We start from the raw sequence: 20,398 nt of genomic DNA, 5'->3' as shown, positions 1-20,398 counted from the left end.
TCGGGGGGGGGGGGGGGGGGGGGGGGGGGAATTAAGAGTTGAGTCTGTTCTGCTAATGAACCAGAGAACTTTCTCCAGGAGTCTGTCATGAAAATAATCTCAATTTAAAGGGAAAGTCACCACGAAGGGTTATTGAGGGGGGACATCTAAAATGTTACTCTATTTATTTGTCAGAGTTTTTTTTTTTTAACCCCTTCAGCACCAGGCTAATTTTCGTTTTTGCGTTTTCCTTTTTTCCTCCTTGTGCTTGCATTTTTACACCTACAGACCCACATGAGCCCTTATTTTTTTGCGTCACTAATTGTACTTTGCAATGACAGGCTGAATTTTTGCATAAAATATGCTGCGAAACCAGAAAAAAATTATATGCGCGGTGAAATTGAAAATAAAACACAATTCTTTTTCTTAAGGGGGGCTTCATTTTTACACCGGCTATGGAAAAACTTGTTATATATGTTCCTCAAGTCGTTACGATTACGACGATATGTAACATGTATAACTTTTCCTTTATCTGATGGCCTGTAAAAAATTCAAACCATTGTTAACAAATGTATGTTCCTTAAAATCCCTCCATTCCCAGGCTTATAGCGTTTTTATCATTTGGTCTATGGGGCTGAGTGAGGTGTCATTTTTTGCGCCATGATGTGTTCTTTCTATCGGTACCTTGATTGCGCATATAAGACCTTTTGATCACTTTTTATTACAATTTTTCTGGATTTGATGCGACCAAAAATGCGCAATTTTGCACTTTGGGATTTTTTGCGCTTATGCCATTTACCGTGCGAGATCAGGAATGTGATTAATTAATAGTTCGAGCGATTACGCACGCGGCGATAGCAAACATGTTTGTTTATTTATTTTTATTTATAACCTGAGAAAAGGGGGGTGATTCAGACTTTTACTAGGGGAGGGGATTTTTATTAATAACAACACTTTTTTTTTCTTTTAAACTTATACTAGAAGATCCCCTGGGGTTAGAGTTATTCCCCCCTGGGGTTAGGGTTATTCCCCCTGGGGTTAGGGTTATTCCCCCTGGGGTTAGGGTTATTCCCCCTGGGGTTAGAGTTATTCCCCCCTGGGGTTAGGGTTATTCCCCCTGGGGTTTGAGTTATTCCCCCTGGGGTTAGGGTTATTCTCCCTGGGGTTAGGGTTATTTCCCCCTGGGGTTAGGGTTATTCCCCCCTGGGGTTAGGGTTATTCCTCCTGGGGTTAGGGTTATTCCCCCCTGGGGTTAGGGTTATTCCCCCTGGGGTTAGGGTTATTCCTCCTGGGGTTAGGGTTATTCCCCCTGGGGTTAGGGTTATTCCTGCTGGGGTTAGGGTGTTCCCCCTGGGGTTAGGGTTATTCCCCCTGGGGTTTGAGTTATTCCCCCTGGGGTTAGGGTTATTCTCCCCTGGCGTTAGGGTTATTCCCCCCTGGGGTTAGGGTTATTTCCCCCTGGGGTTAGGGTTATTCCCCCCTGGGGTTAGGGTTATTCCTCCTGGGGTTAGGGTTATTCCCCCTGGGGTTAGGGTTATTCCTGCTGGGGTTAGGGTGTTCCCCCTGGGGTTAGGGTTATTCCCCCTGGGGTTTGAGTTATTCCCCCTGGGGTTAGGGTTATTCCCCCCTGGCGTTAGGGTTATTCCCCCCTGGGGTTAGGGTTATTTTCCCCTGGGGTTAGGGTTATTTCCCCCTGGGGTTAGGGTTATTCCCCCCTGGGGTTAGGGTTATTCCCCCTGGGGTTTGAGTTATTCCCCCTGGGGTTAGGGTTATTCTCCCCTGGCGTTAGGGTTATTCCTGCTGGGGTTAGGGTGTTCCCCCTGGGGTTAGGGTTATTCCCCCTGGGGTTAGGCATTTAAATACCAGTGGCTGGCAAAGTTGGATGTAGCCTTATGCCTGTCACTGTATCCAAGTTTTCCAGGACTCCCTAGGGCTTTATCCAACTTTGTTTGCCACCAGCAGAGCATGCTTGAGTCGAACTTGTCCCTAGTCACTATCTTTATCCCCGACTGTGCCCCGCAAAGGGTCAAGCTTACCATACACTTTCAATAGCTGTCGGCTGTAAGTTATCTCTTATTTCAATCCCTTGTTCCGGCACTAAGACATTAAAGTGAATGCACCACCAGGTACATCCCTTTGGGTATTATACCTTAATAGATCAGCACCAGCGCAGGGATGCCAGTGGCGGGGTCCTTTTTTGGGAGCACTGGCCTGCCCCGGACAAAACCCCCTCCCCTCTTTGATGTGGCTTCATTGATTCTAATGGGGCTGCATCACAGAGGGGAGGGGAGATTGTCACACCGGAGGCTGGCAGACCTGCTGCCAGTGCTTCAGGGTGGGCCATTCCTCCGAAAAGACCGGCGCAGTGCATGAAAACTGTGCCTGGTGGTACATTCACTTTAAGCTTCATGCAAATTAGGAGATAAAGCACGTCGGAGAAAAACCCAGCAACGTTCGGCCTGTCAGTCTAGGAGAAAAGGGTCTGAACATTGCTTGGTTTTGCAGCCCAAGCGGAGTTGCTGTGGACTTTACCTCTTAATTTGTATAAAACTTGTAAAGCTTATATCTCAGCGCTGGAGCTGAAGATTGAAATAAGAGTTATACTGTACCTCCTGATTCAAGGTAAGAAGCCCATGTATACTGCCTTTACTTTAGTCAGCTGTCAGTTTAAAGAGTCACTGTCCTATTTTTTTTTTTTTTGCAGAAATCAATAGTACAGGCGATTTTAAGAAACTTTGTAATTGGGTTTATTAGCCAAATTTGCCATTATCTGCATGTAAAAAGCCTTTTCCCAGGTCCCCCCCCTCCCTCCTCTTTTCCATCCACTGCAAAAAATATGAAAATTGTGACTTGTTGCATGAGTCGTACCCTGTCTGTTCTATAGAGAGGGGAGGGGGGAGGAGGGAGGAGGGAGTTAGCCGGCAGCAGAAAGCAGATAACAGAGGATTACAGGCAGGGAGCTGGGTGACAGCTGTAATCTGAGCTCAGACAGGTCAGTGGTGACTGTCCCAGGAGATAACGGTGAGGTATTTGTAGATTAACTGTTTGTTGTCCTGTTTTGGTCTTTTCTTTAGCTCTCTCCATAGGAGAACAATGAAGACGGGGGGGGAGCTTCAAACTGCTTTTTCATGATAAAAATGCATTTTTTGGCTAGCAAACCTAATTACAAAGTTTCTTAAAATCACCTGGACTATTGATTTCTGCAAAAAAAAAATTCACGACAGTGACACTTTAAGGTGCAGTTCTATGAAAATAATATACACTATGGGGGATGTTTATGAAACATACGCCTGAGGCGTACGCCAGGGAGAAGGTGCAGATTCGCCCCTTCTCTCTGGCGTACGCCTCCTGTACGCCCCGTTCACCCGATGGGCGGGCTGGTGGAGCTTGTAGGGGCGTGGCGAGATGGGAAGGAAGCGTGGCCTCCCCCTGCGCCTGGAAGCAGGTGTAGATTTCGTATGCCGGGCACAGATTCGGGCGCCCGGCGGGCCATATTCACAAAGAGGCGTGCGCCTCTTAGTGAATCCTGCTGGGGAAAAGGGATGGGACCTAATATAAGACCCCCCTATGTGTGTGTCCGGGTGCGGTGCTATCCTGGTTGGTGTATTCTTTTGGGCTGAATCTATTTTTCACCCTGTTGTACAGAGCAATGATATGAAATAGTTTGGCACTTTTTCAGCTCTATTTCTCCTCCTCCTCCATGATGATTGTAATATCTCGGCTTGTAATGTGAATGTAGTGTCTTCATATCACCTGATCAGCATAGGTGTACTTTCCATCTTTGAATATTGTACAGTATGTCAATGTTTTGATGAAATGTGACTATAATAAAGTTATTATTTTGCATTTATATAGTCTAATTCTGGGCAATTTTATTTTTCTTGGTGTTTCCGCTTTTTAGTGCATCCAAAGACTTTTATCGCAAGCCCAATACCGATGGGTAGATTGAACATTCGGAATAGCAGGGATTATATTACCATGGGGCTATTTGTATGCTGTTTATGTAAATTTGTGTTTCTGACATATTTTTTCCCTTTCTACCCTTATTATGGTTTCTTCTTCATGTGGTTAATAGGAACAAATATGATATATTTGACAACTGTATAAAATATGTGTTCTTATTAACAAATGCTTCAAGGGGCTGTCCAGTGTTGGGAAAACATGGCTGCTTTTCAGGTGTGGTTTGCAGTTATGCAGTTATGTTGCAAAATCTGCACCCAAACTGGGGATAAGAGTCCTGCTGTCTCTGGAAGAAAGCGGCCATGTTTTTTTTTTTATTGCTGCATAATCCCTTTAAAGGGGTATTCCCATCTGGAAGTCATTAGCACTCTGCTTGTTCTATTGGTCACTGTATTACAGTCTCGGGCTGAACTCTACACGCTTATATGCTTATTTATTTATCGATTGGATATTTAATGGTGTGTTAGACCCCCTCTGGCCTGCTTGCTGCCGCCTGAGATAGCTAGGAAGCTACAAATAGCCAATCAGGCTGTTGTATGCAGTTTACTTAAGACTAGGGGAGATTTATTAAACATGGTGTAAAGTGAAACTGGCTCAGTTGCCCCTAGCAACCAATCAGATTCCACCTTTCATTTTCCAAAGAGTCTGTGAGGAATGAAAGGTGGAATCTGATTGGTTGCTAGGGGCAACTGAGCCAGTTTCACTTCACACCATGTTTAATAAATCTCCCCCCTATGTTCCCACAATGTCTTGTTTTTTGGCCATTTTCCGGTCGTCATTTTGGCACCATTCCAGCCTTAATTTGCACAGAACAGACGTTATTTGGTGCCAGAATGACGGCCATCTGAAAAGATGGATGTCAAACAGCCAAAAAAAGATGTTGTGGGAACATGGTATTTCCGTCAGTGTTTTGGTCAGGATCTTGTCTACAAAGACTGACCAAAATATCTTGTGTGAACATAGCCTTATGCTGTTTTTGGCTTTTTGATCACCTTCAGGGGCCAGAACCAGCTCAGAGGAGGCTGGGGAATGAAGTTTGCTGGTAAGTAACTTTCTATGCACTCTTATATAAGGCTATGTTCACACAATGTCTTTCGTCGACCGTATTTCAGCCATCTTTTTGGAAGACCGTCATTATGAAGCAAAAATACATCCGTATTATGTCAATTATGGACATAATTTGCATAATACAGGTGTATTTTGGTGCCGAAATGACCACTGGCCTAAAAAAGATGTTGTGTGAACATAGCCTACATGTGGAGCTAAACTTTTTGTATATAGGGGAGATTTATCAAACTGGTGTAAAGTAGAACTGGCTCAGTTGCCCCTAGCAACCAATCAGATTCCGCTTTGTCTTTCCTTGCAGATTTTTGGGAAAATGAAAGGTGGAATCTGATTGGTTGCTAGGGGCAATTGAGCCAGTTCTACTTTACACCAGTTTGATAAATCTCTTCCATAAAGTAGAAGTGGGTCAGTTGCCCCTAGCAACCAATCAGAATCCACCTTTCATTTTCCCCAAAATCTGTAAGGAAAGACAAAGTGGAATCTGATTGGTTGCTAGGGGCAACTGACCCAGTTCTACTTTACACCAGTATGATAAATCTCCACCTATGTGTTTATTATTTTTTTTTTTTGTTGCTATATATTCAAAAATTTTAACTTTACCAAATATTCGTCTCACAAAACATTCATAAATAGATAAAGTATTCTAGAGTTTTTCCTGCACCAAGCAAAACTTTGGATTGTGCGGAGTCTGGCAGTAACATAAATATCCGAGCTTCTTCGTTTTTTTTTTGTGGCTCCATTGTACCATGGATAATTTTGAAAATTGCAACATATTTGATGGTAGAATAAAAACTATTAAGGCACCTGTTATTACCTTGAAGGGATTTTTTTTTTTTTTTTTTTCGGAGGGCGCATTTGCAGAAGTCACATTATACAGCTCGGTCCTCATGCATGATAAATTAATAATGGTTTTGTAAATGGATAAAAGGAGGATGAAAATAACTATTAAAAGATGTAATGTCTATGCATCGGGGCTATTGCCTGCAATTTGTCAAAATAAAAATAAAAGAAAAAAAGAAAAATGTTAAAATATGGACTAAACGGGAATTAGAAAATAAAGGCTAGTGGACAGAAAAAAAATTAATAGGAGAAACCATCAAGTGTGAAATTTGGTGAAGAGCAACAGAATAGCAAATAAGAAAATACCAGGTGTAGCCAAGCGGAGATAACGCCGTCTTCATAGGAGGAAAAAAAGTTAAAAAATGCTGAAAAACAATCAATAGATATTAGTGATGGGGATGTGTGAGGCACGGGCTAAGAAACACGTAAATCATTCAGATTTCTTCACTGCTTCCTCTCCCGGGAATGAGAAGGTGAAGACTGTATACAAAACGCCATAAACTGTTAATAAAAATGGAGGAAAAAAAAAATACTATGTGCGGATGGCGTGACTGATTCTTCGACTGGTGAGAGTGATAATTTGGCTCATATGTGAAGGCTTATAGTTCTATTGAGGTAATGGGTGTAGGGATGGTTGTAAGGATGGAGGGGGGTGTCTAGGGTTGGGTTGTGCCCCTTGGCTACACTTCACCGTTAGATGTAGCATGCCCAATATAGACAGGATCAGGATCAGCTACAGCAGGGGTGGGGAACCTTTTCCATGTCGAGGGCCGGTCGGGCATTAATAAAATCATTCGAGGGCCGCATACTGTGCGCGGCAGTTAGTAGCGTGGGTTTGCAGCACCCAGGGCAAGGCAAAGTATTGTTCCCCTAGTTCCCCTGCTATTGTAGTTAACCCCCAGTGATGCCCTGCTATTGTAGTTAACCCCCAAGTCATGTCCCTGGTAGCCTAGTTAACCCCCCCCAGTGATGCCTCTGGTAGGCCTAGTTAACCCCCATCAGTCATGTCCCTGGTAGCCTAGTTAACCCCCATCAGTCATGTCCCAGGTGGCCTAGTTAACCCCCATCAGTCATGTCCCAGGTGGCCTAGTTAACCCCCATCAGTCATGTCCCAGGTGGCCTAGTTAACCCCCATCAGTCATGTCCCAGGTGGCCTAGTTAACCCCCATCAGTCATGTCCCAGGTGGCCTAGTTAACCCCCATCAGTCATGTCCCAGGTGGCCTAGTTAACCCCCATCAGGCATGTCCCTGGTGGCCTAGTTAACCCCCATCAGGCATGTCCCTGGTGGCCTAGTTAACCCCCATCAGGCATGTCCCTGGTGGCCTAGTAAACCCCCATCAGGCATGTCCCTGGTAGCCTAGTTAACCCCATCAGGCATGTCCCTGGTGATCTAGATAACCCCCATCAGGCATGTCCCTGGTGGCCTAGTTAACCCCCATCAGGCATGTCCCTGGTGGCTTATTTAATCCTCCATCAGGCATATCCCTGGCGGCCTAGTTAATCCCCATCAGGCATGTCCCTGGTGGCCTAGTTAACCTCCATCAGGCATGTCCCTGGTGGCTTATTTAATCCTCCATCAGGCATATCCCTGGCGGCCTAGTTAATCCCCATCAGGCATGTCCCTGGTGGCCTAGTTAACCCCCATCAGGCATGTCCCTGGTGGCCTAGTTAACCCCCAAATAAAAAAAATAAACATCCCACTCACCTTACCTCCGCTCCCACGCTGCCCATGTCCTCTTCTGTCCCAGGTCCTCTGTGCCGGTCTTCTCCTGCAGGCGGCGCGCGATGAAATGACGTCATCGCGTGCGGCCCGCAGGAGACTGAAGACACGCGCCGCTCTGCTGGGGAAGAAGCCGGCATAGACAGCATCCTCCTGTGTCCGGCAGCTGTCACACCGGAGGATGCTGTGTATGCCGGCTCCTTCCTCCTCCAGAGCGGCGCGCATCACAGGGGAGGAGGTTCCCCACCCCTGAGCTACAGGATTAGCTGTAAGTCTATGGGCGAGGAATACGGTGGGTGAGAATTGCAATTTATTTTTTATTTTTAAAAAACTTCCATGGGGCGGCCATATTGGAGTCCCACACATCCTCTCTGCAGTAGGATGTGTACTAAATGTCAGCTGCAAAAACTGGGACTAGTTAAAGGGGTTATCCAGAGTTAGAACTGGCCACTTTGTACCAGAGACAACACAACTCTTGCCTCCGGGTCAGGTGTGGTTTGCAGGTAAGCTTCATTCATGTCAATAGAACCGAGTTGCAAAACCTGCACCCAAACTGGAGACAAGAGTGGTGCTGTCTCTGGAAGAAGGTGGCCATGTTTTTATAACCCCTTTAAGGCGATGTTCCCATTGTGTAAAATTGATGGCTCTCTGTCCCGATGGCCGAAATTTTAGTTTTTAGTTTAATGATGATCAATATTTGTGGACGTCTTTTTCATAGCTGTCCGGAAAGACAGCCGTAAAATCCCATAGTGGAAACATAGCCTAAAACTTTAACATTATTGAGCTAAAATGATGTTTTAATGTGGAGGGACTGACTATCAAGATTCCCATCATTTAGCACCAAGAAGGGTTTACGGCACTCAAATGACTGTATATCGGATCGTTGCTTTCATCGTTTTAACCCATTCAGGTTAATGCAACAAGGAAATGGCAGCAATGCTGTGGGAGGGCAGTAGGCAGGGTGGGAGGACTGTGATGGAGAGCTTGGAGAAAGCAGTGCATTCTGGGATTTATAGTACTGAGCAACTGCTCAACTAGGAAATACAGAACTAAGACTTCAAAACAAATGGGGTTTTGGTGGTTTCACAACTGGGGCAAACATGACGTTTTCATTATTCCTGCAGTGGAAATGAGGTATTACACAGTACTAGAGATGAGCCAAGCATTAAACAAACTGTGTTTAGCTGTTTTAGAGCAGTTCAACAAGTTCACTCATCAATACTTACCTGTCCACGATCCCCTCATGTCCTCCGCTGATCGCAGCCGCCTGCACTTCCTGACCTGTGATGAGAGTGACAGCCCACTCAGCCAATCACTGGCTGCTGTGCTTTCCTGTATCGGTCAGTCAGGCTGTCACTCTAATCTCTGTCCAAATCTCCATAGAAACCCTCTCCTGTTCTCCAGACTGGAAAGAATACACCACTTCCTGCAGGACATACAGCAGCTGGAAGACTTGAGATTTTTTTTTAATAAAAGTAAATTACAAATCTCTGACACTTTCTGGCACCAGTTGATTTAAAAGAATTTTTTTTTGTGAACTATCCCTTTAAATACTTCTCCTTCTATACGTACCATTCTTTATAGGTACTAATATAACCTTCACATTTTTTTGAACCCCCTCATAATACGCGGCTTAAGTTATTTAGTTTGTCCTTAATGCCTTTTAGTCCTTTATTGCATTTATGCGCTTTTATGATGAAAAATTTATGAATCAAGAAGAGTAGATGTCTTAATCATGGAAAAAAAGACTTTTGTGATGATCTTAGCAAATAACATGGCTGGAATTGCCTATTGTAAGAGATTTTGCTAAAGGTGAAAGAAGCGAAAAGCAACGGGTAAGGAAAAAGTGTAGAAAGCTGACGAAAGGGACGGATAAGATCTATTTTAATCATAGAGAAACAAACAAGTGTAAGCTGAGAAAACCTGGTATAGTGCAGAAAGTAATGACATATAGGTAACCCCTTCTGCTCTGTGCTATACATTCACACAGATGGCAGCCAGGGCTTAAAGGGGCAATCCAATGGTGAATATTAACCAGTTCAAGGCCGAGGTTTCTCCCCATCAGAACCAGACAAATTTCTGCATTTTACTATTACAGGCCCTGGATACATTGGGGGACATCAACTGATGCCAGAAAGTTACACAGATTTGTAAATTACTTCTATTTAAAAATCTCAGGTCTTCCAGTACTTATCAGCTGCTGTATGTCCTGCAGGAAGTGGTGTATTCTTTTCAGTCTGACACAGCGCTCTCTGCTGCCACCTCTGTCCATGTCAGGAACTGTCCAGAGCAGTAGCAAATCCCCATAGAAAACCTCTCCTTTTCTGGACAGTTCCTGACATGGACAGAGGTGGCAGCAGAGAGCACTGTGACAGACTGGAGAGAATACACAACTTTCTACAACTCTTTTGGTACTTTTCTGTTACCAAATAATTTTTAAAGTTTTGATTTCCTTTGGGGTACACCTTTAGGCTATGTTTACACTACGTAAAAGTACGGCCGTTGTTGCCATCGGCAACAACGGCCATACTTTTTACGTTGTGGAACACTATCTTTGCGTCTATGGGATCCCAGCCGGAGCATATACACATCGTATCCCGTGCGGCCTCGCAAATAACTGACATGTCAGTTTTCTGCGGACGCAATTCAATGAATTGCGACCGTAGGAAGCCCTGTCAGTTCACACAATGAAGCGAGCGGCTCCGGACACTTGCTTCATTGTGTGCTGTGGGAGGTTCTGATGCGGGCGCACGCTGATGCACACGCATCAGTACACTGCGGCCGGGAAGATCACCTGGCCGGTACTTATGTACCGGCCGGGATGATCCAGTCGGGGACCGGCCGTTCCATTACCTGGCCGGGGTCACGGAATGGCCGTTCTCATCCGTAGTGTGAACATAGCCTTAAGCCTTATTTATGGGACAGCTACTTCTTCTTTTTCTCCCTTTCACACACATATACATTCGGTTCTGGTAAAAATAAAAAAAACAAATAAATTATATATAGCTCCAAAAAATAAAGGGAACACTTATAAAACACATTCTTGATCTGAATGAATGAAATCTTCTCATTGAACACTTTATTCTGTACAAAGCTGAATTAGCTGACAACAAAATCACACAAAATTAATCAATGGAAATCACATATATTAAAGGACAACTCCGGCAAAAAATTTTTTTGGCTTATTTAACACACATTACAAAGTTATATAACTTTATGTAATGTGGTTAAATACCCGGTCTGGCCCCCTTCCCCCACTTTCCGACCCCCGACCCCCCACACCGGAAGTTAAAGAATGTATACATTACCTATTACGGTCGTCACGGTCCTCTTCTCTGGTGTCGGGTGACGTCAGAGCTGGGGGGCGGTCCGGGTCTTTTTCCTCTTCGGCGTCTTCATTGAGAGTGAATGGGAGAGAAAAGGCTGCTGGTGCACATGCGCACCAGCAGCCTTTTCATTGGCTGGAGCGCATCACATGGCTTCCAGCCTGCTCAGCCCTGATTGGCTGAGCTTGCTGGAAGCCATGTGATGCGCTCCAGCCAATGAAAAGGCTGCCGGTGCGCAAGAGCACTGGCAGCCTTTTCTCTCTCATGGACCCGGAAGCAAGAGACATCGCTGGACGGCGGACGGCGGTGACGGTGAGGCGGACGGCGGGCGAATGGAGTGGCGATCGTCACCGGAGGGATGGTGAGTATGGTGTCTGTGTGTGTCTGTGTTGTTTTTTTTGGGGGGGATCCCGCCGGAGTTGTCCTTTAACCAATGGCGGCCTGGATTTGGAGTCACCCTCCACCTGAAAAACACCCTCCAGGCTGATCCAACTTTGCTGTAATGTCCTTAAAACAAGTCAGAATGAGGCTGAGTATTGTGTGGCCTCCACATGTCTGTATGACCTCCCTACAAGGCCCGGGCATGCTCCTGATGAGGTGGCTGTATGACCTCCCTACAAGGCCCGGGCATGCTCCTGATGAGGTGTCTGTATGACCTCCCTACAAGGCCCGGGCATGCTCCTGATGAGGTGTCTGTATAATCTCCCTACAAGGCCCGGGCATGCTCCTGATGAGGTGTCTGTATAATCTCCCTACAAGGCCCGGGCATGCTCCTGATGAGGTTTCTGTACGACCACCCTACAACTCCTGGGCATGCTCCTGTTATGGTGTCTGTATGAGCTCCCTACAAGGCCCGGACATGCTCCTGTTGAGGTGTCTCTATGACCTCCCTACAAGGCCCGGGCATGCTCCTGATGAGGTGTCTGTATGACCTCCCTACAAGGCCCGGGCATGCTCCTGATGAGGTGTCTGTATGACCTCCCTACACCACCTGGGCATGCTCCTGTTATGGTGTCTGTATGACCTCCCTACAAGGCCCAGGCATGCTCCTGATGAGGTGTCTGTATGACCTGCCTACAAGGTCCGGGCATGCTCCTGATGAGGTGGCTGTATGACCTCCCTACAAGGCCCGGGCATGCTTCTGATGAGGTGTCTGTATGACCTCCCTACAACTCCTGGGCATGCTCCTGTTATGGTGTCTGTATGACCTCCCTACAAGGCCCAGGCATGCTCCTGATGAGGTGTCTGTATGACCTGCCTACAAGGCCCAGGCATGCTCCTGATGAGGTGTCTGTATGACCTCCCTACAAGGCCCGGGCATGCTCCTGATGAGGTGTCTGTATGACCTCCCTACAAGGCCCGGGCATGCTCCTGATGAGGTGTCTGTATGACCTCCCTACAAGGCCCTGGCATGCTCCTGATGAGGTGTCTGTATGACCTCCCTACAAGGCCCGGGCATGCTCCTGATGAGGTGTCAGTATGACCTTCCTACACCAACCGGGCATGCTCCTGATGAGGTGGCTCCCGATGAGGTGTCTGTATAATCTCCCTACAAGGTCCGGGCATGCTCCCGATGAGGTTTCTGTACGACCACCCTACAACTCCTGGGCATGCTCCTGTTGAGGTGTCTGTATGACCTCCCTACAAGGCCCGGGCATGCTCCTGATGAGGTGTCTGTATGACCTCCCTACAAGGCCCGGGCATGCTCCTGATGAGGTTTCTGTACGACCACCCTACAACTCCTGGGCATGCTCCTGTTGAGGTGTCTGTATGACCTCCCTACAACGCTCGGGCATGCTCCTGTTGAGGTGTCTGTATGACCTCCCTATAAGGCCCGGGCATGCTCCTGATGAGGTGGCTGTATGACCTCCCTACAAGGCCCAGGCATGCTTCTGATGAGGTGTCTGTATGACCTCCCTACAACTCCTGGGCATGCTCCTGTTATGGTGTCTGTATGACCTCCCTACAAGGCCCAGGCATGCTCCTGATGAGGTGTCTGTATGACCTCCCTATAAGGCCCGGGCATGCTCCTTATGAGGTGGCTGTATGACCTCCCTACAAGGCCTGGGCATGCTCCTGATGAGGTGTCTGTATGACCTCCCTACAAGGCCCGGGCATGCTCCTGATGAGGTGTCTGTATGACCTCCCTACAAGGCCCTGGCATGATCCTGATGAGGTGTCTGTGTGACCTCCCTACAAGGCCCGGGCATGCTCCTGATGAGGTGTCTGTATGACCTCCCTACAAGGCCCGGGCATGCTCCTGATGAGGTGTCTGTATGACCTCCCTACAAGGCCCGGGCATGCTCCTGATGAGGTGTCTGTATGACCTCCCTACAAGGCCCTGGCATGCTCCTGATGAGGTGGCTGTATGACCTCCCTACAAGGCCCTGGCATGCTCCTGATGAGGTGTCTGTATGACCTCCCTACACCACCCGGGCATGCTCCTGATGAGGTGGCTCCCGATAAGGTGTCTGTATGACCTCCCTACAACTCCTGGGCATGCTCCTGATGAGGTGTCTGTATGACCTCCCTACAAGGCCCAGGCATGCTCCTGATGAGGAGTCTGTATGACCTCCCTACAAGCCCGGGCATGCTCCTGATGAGGTGGCTGTATTATCTCCCTACAAGGCCTGGGCATGCTCCTGATGAGGTGTCTGTATGACCTCCCTACAAGGACGGGGCATGCTCCTGATGAGGTGTCTGTATGACACCCCTACAACCCCGGGCATGCTCCTGATGAGGTGGTGGATGGTCTCCTGAGGGATCTTCTCCCAGACCTGGACTAAAGCATCCGCCAACTCCTGGACAGTCTGTGCTGTAACGTGACGTTGGTGGATGGAGGGGACATGAAGTCCCAGATGTGCTCAATGGGATTCAGGTCTGGGGAACGGACAGCCAGTCCATAGCCTCACTGCCTCCATCTTGCAGGAACAGCTGACACACTCCAGCCACGGCCAGAGGTCTAGCATTGACCTGCATTAGGAGGAACCCCAACCGCACCAGCATATGGTCTCACAAGGGCTCTGAGGATCTCATCTCGGTATATAATGGCAGTCAGGCTACCTCTGGATGCACATGGAGGGCTGTGCGGCCCCCAAAAGAAATGCCAGGCCACATCATTACTGACCCACTGCTAAACCGGTCATGCTGAAGGATGTTGCAGGCAGCAGATCGCTCTCCACGGCTTCTGCAGACTCTGTCACATGTGCTCAGTGTGAACCTGCATTAATCTGTGAAGAGCACAGGGCGCCAGTGGCGAATCTGCCAATCCTGGTGTTCTCTGGTAAATGTCAAGCGTCGTGCACGGTGTTGGGCTGTGAGCACAACCCCCATTTGTGGACGTTGGACCCTCATATCATCCTCATGGAGTCAGTTTCTAACTATTTGTGCAGAATAATGCACATTTGTGGCCCGCTGGAGGTCATTTTGCAGGGCTCTGGCAGTGCTCCTCCTGTTCCTTCTTGCACAATGGCGGAGGTAGCGGTCCTGCTGCTGGGTTGTTTCCCTCCTATGGCCTCCTTCACATCTCCTGGTGTACTGGCCTGTCTCCTGGTAGCGCCTCCAGCCTTTGGACACTACGCTGACAGACACAGCAAACCTTCTTGCCTCAGCTCACATTGATGTGCCATCCTGGATGAGCTGCACTACCTGAGCCGCTTGTATGGGTTGTAGAATCCTTATCATCCTACCACAACATTCAAATGTGACCAAACATAAGCCAGAAAGCATAGGTACTGAGAAGTGGTCTGTGGTCCCTACCTGCAGAACCACTCCTTTATTGAGTATTACTGCGCTTACACGAAGCGACAATTCGCCCAATCGATAGTTTAAAGATTTTTTCGTTTTTTATAAGGATCAGTGTTTAGACGAAGAAATGGTTAGAAAAATCGTTAGCAAATTAGTAAGAAAAATCGTTATTCCGATCATTTTTAAGATCGCTTTAGCCCATCTTTAACGTAGGGTAAACTGTTTACAGGAAGTGATCTGTGAATTTTTAGAGAACAACCGACGACAATTTGAGAACATGTTGAAAGATCACAATGAACGATTTCTCGCTCGTCACTTGATCGTTTGCTGTGTTTACACGAGACGATTATCGCTCAAATGCGATCGTTATTGCGAAAATTCTAAGATAATCGGTCCGTGTAAACGCACCATAAGTGTTTCCTCTATTTTTTTGAACAGTATATATATATATATATATATATATATATATGTATGTCTAGGCTACAAAATAAAAAAGTTACTAAGCTGAAAAAAGTTACTAAGGTTACACAAAGGTCCCGGTCACTCGGGGGCTAGAAGCAGATAATAAAGTAAATGAGCGCAGCCGTATATAAATTTCCCTCCATAATAAGAGAGTGCTACATTAATATTGGAAGTAGTAGCCAAGTGAACATTTCTGCGGCTAACGGCTGGACGGGTGAGCGTGTGAGATATAAATGTCATGCACTTGTAAACTTCCTCTATTAAGTGGTAAACATGATGTGTAAAATGTGTTTCCAGTAATAGAGAAGCAAAGCCGCGCTATGTACTTTGGGCAAAGAATCCCTTCGAGGAGTTTCTGATCCCATACAAAACAAATATATTATTTCTCCTACCAGTTTGCCGGGGATATGAGAGAGGTAATTTCATGCACAAACTCATCCGCTATTTATACGAGGCGGCATACAGATGAGCCAGGCAGGAACCTGGTGAATCCTAATCTGACGGCTGCTTACTGCCGGGGCATATATATTACATTGGAAATTAGGATGGGACGTTGTAATTAGATCATACGACGTGAACTTTATCAAGGTAAAGGTTAGGAAAATGGCACCAGGTACATGTACAAGCCAAAAGCCGTAAAGAATTACCCTGGTGATTAGAAGACCTTCTTCCTATCCGATAGCGTTGAGCGCCGATCCGCTACCGGTCATACTGTTTATAAATTGCGCGATCTCCTGGCTTCTCGTTTCAGTCAATCTTTGGCCGCGGCAGGGAAACCTCTAAAGTCCTGCAGACAGTGGCCGTATTTTACTTTTATGAGTCTTCAATATCATGGCGGGAAAATATTGTCTAATTAAATCACGTCGATATTTCGCTTTACTCCTGAGTGCAAATTATCCGGCTTTGATTTCAGTATCAATGGCGGCGAATATTTCCTCTGACAGCTCCCTGGATTTTTAACACTTCATTATACTTTATTGAGAAGATGCCCAATGAGGAGCTAAAGCAGATTTAAGTCCCAGCCAAGGTGGAATACTGATGAGGAGCGGCGCTTCTTATATACGGTGGGGGATCGAATGGCGGAGTGGAGTCTTTAACTCTTTCAATGCCGATAAAGTTTTTATACTTTCTGACTTTTTTTTTTTTTTTTTTACTGTAATGAGTTGGATGTGAACAATTGCTTATCTTGTTTACCGTGTTAAAGTGTTACTGTGATTTGTATTTAACCCTTTGAGGACCAGGCCCAAAATGACCCAGTGGACCGCGCAAATTTTGATCTTAGTGTTTCCGTTTTTCCCTCCCCCCTTCTGAGAGCTCCAGCACGTTCAGTTTTCTATCTACAGGGTCATGTAAGGGCTTGTTTTTCAGGAATAGTTGTACTGTGTAATGGCGTCTTTCATTTTACCATAACATGTATGACAGAATCCCAAATATATTATTTATGAAAATATAAATTGGTGAAATCGTAAATAAGAATGCAATATGGTAACGTTTAGGGAGTTCCTGTGTCTACGTAATGCACTATATGGTAAAAGCAACATGATGCAATTACTCTATAGGTCAGTCCGAACACAACCATATGCAGGTTTACGCAGATTCTCTAATGTTATATATTTTTTTTAAAATGAAATCCTTTTTTTTGGCAATTAATTATAAATAAAATGGGACTATTTATTTTTTCACCTACGGGGCTGTATGGGGTGTCATTTTTTCCGTTATGATCTCTAGTTTTTATTAATACCATATTTGTGAAGATTGGACGTTTTGATCACTTTTTATAATTTTTTTTTTATATATAATATAACATTAAATCGGTAATCCGCGTACTTTTCCCCCTCTTTTTGTGTACGCCATTCTCCGTTCGCAATGACGCTTGTTATATTTTAATAGATCGGACAATTACGCACACTACGGTATATTATATGTTTATTTGTTTATTTATTTTTATATGTTTTATTTATATAATGGGAAAGGGGGGGTGATTTCAACTTTTATTGGGGGAGGGGTTTTGGGGTAGTGTGTTAGTGTTTTTAACTTTTTTTTTTTTACACATTTGAAGTCCCTTTGGAGGACTTTTACATACAGTACTTTGATTTTTACACTGATCATTGCTATGCCATAGGCATAGCATTGATCAGTGTTATCGGTGATCTGCTCATTGAGCCTGCCTGTGCAGGTTCAGTGACCAGAGGACCGATCGGACCGCACGGAGGCAGGTGAGAGACCTCCGGCGGTCCGTTTTAACGATCGGGACCCCCGTAGTCACACTGTCCCAGTGATCATTTGACACCTTTACTGCTAGTCTACGCCACTCCTAGCCCTGCATTCAAGCTGTTACAAATGATCCCAGTTTTATATTGTGGCACCCAGCTGGGAAACTACATCTCCCAAGAGGCATTGCACCTCAGAACCAACCGTCTGGTGCCCACCCATCACAGGTTTGTTCTGCTTCTGCTTTGGCCGGGTGATCACTGATATGTGTTAGTCCATTAGAAAAGACACTTTACAGCTTACCTGGCCCGCAGAAGGAGAGACAGAGATTACATGACCTTTGTCTCAGAAGGGAGGGGGAGGACAGAGGAGTGAAGACAGAGTGGACCAGGAAGTGGGGATTTTCAGCAGCTTCAGGGTGTGAGTCAGGATGTGCTGCAGACAAACGGCCCAAGTCAAGTAATATAAAAACCTATTACAAACAAACTTATGTTATGGGTGGGGATTGAACAGGGCTAACTCTTTCCTAACCAGAGTAAAACTTTAAGGGTTGTCCAGGCTTAGAAAAAGAAAGCAGCTTTCTTCCAGAAACAGCACCACTGCTGTGCTCAGTTTGGGTGTGTTATTGCACTTCAGTTCTATTGAAATGAATGGAGCTGAGTTGTAATACAGCACAAAACCTGAGGACAGGGGTGGCACTGTAAGAAAGTAGCTGTACCTTCTTTAATCCTGGAAAAGTCCTTTAAAGGACAAGTGCCATGAAAAACTTTTTCTCAGTAAGTATATAACTCTGTAATATGCTTCAATCACCTGCCTCCCTTTCCTGTCTTTCCCCCCCTCAACCCCCCAGCAGGAAGTGTCCTAACTCACACAGACCTAATGACTGTCGTCACTAAGCTCTTCTCTCGGCTTCTTCTTGTGACGATGAGTCATCAGCAGGAGGGCTGCTCTCGCTCCTGTTACACCAGCCTCCCCCTTTCCCTGCCTTGTCAGGTGACTCAGCTTGCTCAGCTCCGATTGGCTGAACAACTGCAAGCCATCTGAGTCATGTCACTTGCTTATCTTCTCTCCGACTGACTCCCAGCACATAGGCAGCCTCCCCCCTCCCCTCATACTCTCTTCTGCTGCCGAGTGGACTCAGTGAGTGAAGGAATCATGTCACTAGGGAAGATAAGCAAGTGACATGGACTCAGATGGCTTGCAGTTGTTCAACCAATCGGAGCTGAGCAAGCTGAGTCACCTGACAAGGCAGGGGAGGGGGAGGCTGGTGTAACAGGAGCTAGAGCAGCCCTCTTGCTGATGACTCATCATCACAAGAAGAAGCTGAGAGAAGAGCTTGGTGACTACAGTAATTAGGTATCTGTGAGTTTCTTACACTTCCTGCTGGGGGGTGGAGGGGGGAAAAGACAGGGAAGGGAGGCAGATAGGTGATTGAAGCATATTACAGAGTTATATAACTTTGTAATGTGCTTCAATTACTGAGAAAAAGTTTTTCATGGCACTTGTCCTTTAAGTTTTGACATGTCATCAGACTTTTTAAAACTTACAGATCACACTAGGTCTCTCCTGACACACGCTACAATCCCAAGATATAGCCTGGAGGAAGTGTGCGCCTCTTCTTGGCCAGCAGACTATCCAACTTGCTCACTCTAAAGACTGTAATGAAACTAATGAATTAGTTTTGATTGACAGCAGGGGAGTGAAGCATGCTTCCACACAGGCTGCATAACGGGATTGAAGTAGGTCTTAGGAGCGAGACCCAGTGCGATCGGTTACTTTTAACACATCTGGAAACTTGTCAAAAGTTATTACAAATGACAGTGAAGCTTTAAACGTAGGTTGGCAGGTATTCTCAGCCAAGTGTCAGGGAGGCAGGGCTGAGCTGATTAAGTGCCACAACCTGGTACACCTATGCGTTTTTTTTAAATTATTTATTTATTTAAAAAAAAACCCGCATAGCGCCCCCCCCCCCCCCCTATTTTTATAACCAGCCGGGTTAAAAACCAAGCGACAGCAGCCTGGTAACACCAGGGTGGGAAGAGCCATTGGTTTAGGCCCTCCCCAGCCTAAATCTTACCAGCCTGCTGCCGCCCCAGTCCAGGAGCACCAATTTTGACGCTCCGGGACCACTGGCACCCGGCTCTTCCCAGTACCCCTGGTGGCATTGGGTACTGGGGTAATAATGGGGGTTAGTGTTAGCAATTTTATACCGGCTAACACTAGGCCCCGACTTAGTAATGGATTCCGTCTATTAGACGGCTTCCACTACTAAGGGCCCTATTCCACAGTAACGATAATCGGCCGGATCGGCCCCACTTGGCCCGATTCGGCCGATTATCGTTCGGTGAAATAGAGAGAACGATCAGATCGTGTCATCGGCTGATCGTTCATTTAGGGCCAGACCTAAAATCATCGTTCCACCACCGCGCATCGCTACGGTTGAATAGCGGTGCGCGGCGGGAGACCAACGATTCGACAGCAGCAGCAGCAGCATACATTACCTGTCAGGGCTTCTCCGCGCTGTCTTCATCCCAGGGTCCCGCGCTCTCTTATCTTATGAATGGCCGGTCAGCTGACGGAGCGCTCAGCCAATCACAGGCCGGGACCGCTGCGGCCTGTGATTGGCTGAGTGTGGCCTGTCAGCTGACCGGCCATTCAGAAGATAGAGAGCGCGGGACCCTGGGATGAAGACAGCGCGGAGAAGACCTGCAGGTAATGTATTACTGCTGCTGCAAGGGCTGCAAGGACATCGGTAAATGATCGCTCAATGATCTTTGGGCCGTGGAATAGGCCCAGTAAACGAGCGGCGATCTAGCAGATTGCTGCTCGTTTACATCGTTGATCGGGCCCTCCTCGGCCCGTGGAATAGGACCCTAAGTCTATAAAGAAAAGAAATAAAGACAACACACAAGTGAAAATTTTTTTTTTATTCAAATAAAAACACCCCCACACCCCTCATTGACCATTTTATTAAAAAAAAAAACACCAAACAACCGCTGGTCATCGACGTAGTCCACCGAATCCGACGTAATCCACAGGATACCGATATCTGAAAAACAAAAAGGGAGAAACACACAAAAAACACAC

The sequence above is a fragment of the Dendropsophus ebraccatus genome, chromosome 5 (genome assembly GCF_027789765.1).
Source record: "Dendropsophus ebraccatus isolate aDenEbr1 chromosome 5, aDenEbr1.pat, whole genome shotgun sequence".
Classification (NCBI taxonomy): Eukaryota; Metazoa; Chordata; class Amphibia; order Anura; family Hylidae; genus Dendropsophus; species Dendropsophus ebraccatus.
Note: the sequence above shows the minus strand (reverse complement) of the source record.